Source organism: Arachis ipaensis, chromosome B7 (genome assembly GCF_059453495.1).
Source record: "Arachis ipaensis isolate K30076 ecotype BB chromosome B7, ASM5945349v1, whole genome shotgun sequence".
Classification (NCBI taxonomy): domain Eukaryota; kingdom Viridiplantae; phylum Streptophyta; class Magnoliopsida; order Fabales; family Fabaceae; genus Arachis; species Arachis ipaensis.
Genome location: NC_142442.1, coordinates 24,598,745 through 24,602,884, shown reverse-complemented (window position 1 = coordinate 24,602,884; position 4,140 = coordinate 24,598,745). Strand labels below are relative to the sequence as shown.

Below are 4,140 nucleotides of genomic sequence, written 5' to 3'. Positions count from 1 at the left end.
ACTATTATGACGTATTCAATAAAAGAAATAAAGCACAACTGTGGTTATCTTTTATTTAATTATTAATTATTATAGGTTTTGAGACTGTTATTGTTTTAAGATCACGAAGTGTCACTTGTTTGTTGGCAAAAACTAGCGGATTACATCCGCTATAAAACCTGCTATAAAATATCTAAAAAAACAAAAGCCATTCACTTCTCAATGAAGTGTGCGCATTCGGAAATGCTTAACACATGAAACAAAGAAACCATATCCCAAACCATCCACTTCGCAATGAAAAGAAACATCCCAATGCCTATTGTAACACCCTCACTACTAGAATGTCACGCTTCCGGCTGCGTCACTCTGATAGCAAGAAGTATTATGACTACTTTACATACTAAATATTTAAATAGGAGCCTGTGACTCGACACTGTATCGCTGCGTTCTTTGAAATCCAGAAAATAAATACTTTATCTTAAGAAAAATACAAGCAGGCATAGATTCATATACAAGACTCCTTACATAATATCTTCTAATATAATATACATATAAAACATACAACTCCTATCCCTCTTACAAACTAATTATAACAAAGATGAGGGAAGAAAATAATCTAATTCATACAACAACATATGAAACCAAACACAGTTTAACTCTTCTTAATGTTTCTTCATCCGGTTCCTGAAAATGTAAAGCTGTAGGGGGTGAGAACCTAACCACATGGTCTCACCACGGAGTTTCAAAGTTGTCATAAGAAGATATTTAACAAGAAAATTATTTTCAAGCTCAGTGATTATCATCGCCTTATGAATCCTTTAAAAACTAGTAGGTAATCGTTCAAAACTTTTTCAAAGAAACAATGTTTAATCTAATTGAAATCCGAAACATTTCCTTTCTTATAAGAAAATCTCAATCAGAAACCAACCACGCAATCAAACAACACAATCATTAATTCAGCACCAAAGTTCATTCTCAAATGTAGCACGCCAGGACAAACACAGGCAAGACAGACAAGGAAAGCACAAGTAGGTAGCAATTACAGCAAATAGTTCAAGTAGCAGTTAAGAACAGTTTAGCAATTAGGCAAACCAAAACAAGTTCAAACCCAAGCAAAGCATACAAATGCATATGATGCATGCCTGTCCTATGGCTGATGAGGCTCATCTGTCGGTTATCCAGCCAACCCGACAAGTCTGAATTGTCCTTAGACGGTCCCCTGACGTGCATCCCCAAGAGTCTATGCATAGCTTTTTCTCAAATAATCAATATTGCTCAATGGGGGTAACATTCCCGGGAATTTATATAGTGCCCGGTCACACTTACGTCGTAGGGTCAACAGAGTACCGAGTTTTCAACCTGGTACACGTGGTGGCAAGCCATGGTACTTTATCCAGGGAACCTCGTATCTCAGATAATTCAAAATCATAAGCCATATGAATAATTCAAAGATCATATCTCAACATTTTCAACATCATAATCATTCGTCAATCCAAATCTCATTTCCAAATTCATTCAAAAACCATATTTCAAAGAAAATTCTCATCGTCCTTCTTTCCATTCCGTTCACTAACAATTCCCAATCCAAAACATAACTCTTCATTTGATAAATGAGGTAATTTTAAATCATACAATACTTAAAACTCTTTCAAAATAACTACTTTAAATGAAACTTCTAATTTTATAAAATTTCGGTAACACCTCCTTTAAAACTCGGGTTTTGCCACCCTTTTCGGGTCCCATCCAAACATTTCTCAAACTTTTTCTCAACCATTTCCAAATCTCATTCATTTTCCAAAATTCAACCAGTTCCAATATCAAATTGTTTTCAAAGCGAATCAGTGCCAATAATAAATCTCTTTTTAAAATCAAACCAGCACAAATATTAAATCATTTATAAAGTCAGACTAACTCAAAATTAAACCGTTTCCAAAATTAATTCAGTTTCATATTCCAAATCATTTCCAAAGCCGATTCATTTACATTATCAAAAATAGCTTCAAAACCAAGAAAACCATTTTTCATAATAATCAACTAAATAACCTTTCAAACTAATTTCTTTTTAGCCATCACAAACTACTCAAGCAATCATGCAGCCAGTCATTCAGTCCAGCAAACAACCACATTTATAAGACAATCATAATCACAGACATATGTTTCTCACATTAATATCTATTTATAACAACTCTATAATGTAAAATCGATTTTAAGAAAAACCCCTACCTCAATTTAGTCAAAGCTCGGTAGTTAAACGCATCAATTCCTCATCCGTTCATCACTTCTATTTGGTTTATGATCCTGAGAGAGCAATTGCTTTACCAGCTAATATTATAGTCCCAGAATCTCCAACATTAGCAACATAGAGATGGTTATCAACCAAAACAGCAGTTGAAGCAGTAGAGCCATCATCCCAGAAAGTGTCTTTTTCAGAATCCAGAAATTGAGAATCAGTCCCTTGATACGTTTCACTTATAGCCAATTTGGCACCAGTAAAGAAAATTTGGATGCTTCATGAGATTATCAAAGAGATGCTCTTTCAAATACTCTGCAGCACGAGAACTACCATGACCATCAAATATTCCAAATAAGCATACTGAATGACCACCAATCTTCAATGTTTTAATATCATAAAAATCCTCCATCGTTACTCTCTTCCATCTGAAGCTTGAATACCCACGGCCAAGCCTTCCATCCTCACTTTTCCACCCTCCACTTGCAAACCGGCCATCATCATCTTTTTCTGGCATCATATTCACAGGGAAACCAACACTTCTTGACACAGAACCCGTATCCACCATCATCATTAAATTGACGAATAAGAAATACTAGGGGCAGCTTGCAAACTCCTCTTAGTGTTGTTTATTCTCACTTGTTTGGAAAAGGTTCCAGCTTGAACAACCAAAGGCTTACACGATTGCTGCATACCATCTAACCGACCAATCCAGAAGACATGGGTTTCGGCGGCAGTTTTTGGCAACCACACCCGCAGCAGCGCAGCTTCCAACAGAACCAAGTAGAGCGATAGTAACCTTCGAGCAACTCCAATGAGCTTCATCAGCGGTGGTAATAAAGGCGGTCCCGACAGCCAGAGGCTCCAGCAGCGGTGGTGAGATTTGACGGTAGTGACGTAAACATCGTCTCCTTCCTCACGTCGCACTCCTCCTCTGTCAGTCTCCTTTCTTCGGGCACTCTCTGTCCTCGGCTCCACCATGGATGGCGGTGACTCTGCTTGCGGTGAGGACGACGATGGTGACCTCAGCAGTGGCAGTGGCGGCAAGATGCGACGGCAACGGTGGCTTCTCCCCTGCGCGCGCTCTGCTCCTCCCTTGCATGGCTCTGGTTCGCGCTCCTCTTCCTCTAATGGCAACACACAACGGCACGGACGCATCTGCGGTGGCAATAGCCTCAGCCACGACGAAGAGCGGCGGAACAGCCCACTAGCTCTGGTGCGTCTTTCCCCTTCCACCGGCACTCTTCCCTCTCTTTCTCTCTGTTTTCTCGGATTTCACTCTCTCTTCCCTGCTTTCCCTGTTTCCATTTCCCTTCTCTTTTTCTTTTTGTTTATTCTGAAGCTGTGTTTCTTTAAAGAAAAGGGGGTGTGGCGGTGGTGGTTAGGGGTTAGGGTAGAATTAGGATTTGATTTGGGACAAATGTAAAATTAGGGATTTTTGGGCAAATTGAAATTTCGTTAAATTTTAATAAAATTAAGAGATATTATATTAAATTAACTTTTAATTAAATATTCTAATTTAAAATATAAAATAATATAATTAATTTTATTTGTTTATAAGGATTAAAGTATTAAATTACAAAATCTTAATTATTTAAACCAAATCATGTAAAATTCTTATTATTTTACATTTACTAAAATTTATAATTTAAATATAGAAAATGATTCGTTAATTATAAAATTAGATAAAACCTTAAATTAATTTAAACTCAATTAATCAAAATTTGCTTTAATTATCTTTAATAAAATAATTTCTAAGATTAAAGTACTTAATGAATAAATAAATCAAAATTAGCTCTTAATAAGATTTTTCTAAAATTTCTGGGTCTTACACCTATTAGAAGCACCATCCACTTAAAGGAATGGTTAAAGTCACTAGTACCAACACAAACGAACCCGCCGACTAGACTGATTATGACAGAAGGCCATGC

The 4,140-nt window shown here is 36.8% G+C and overlaps 1 pseudogene; it reads right to left on the bottom strand.

Moving 5' to 3' along the window:
- Positions 1-2,235: 2,235 nt before the first annotated feature.
- On the bottom strand, positions 2,236-2,780 carry LOC107607028 (putative protein phosphatase 2C 76 pseudogene; annotated as a pseudogene).
- Positions 2,781-4,140: the final 1,360 nt, after the last annotated feature.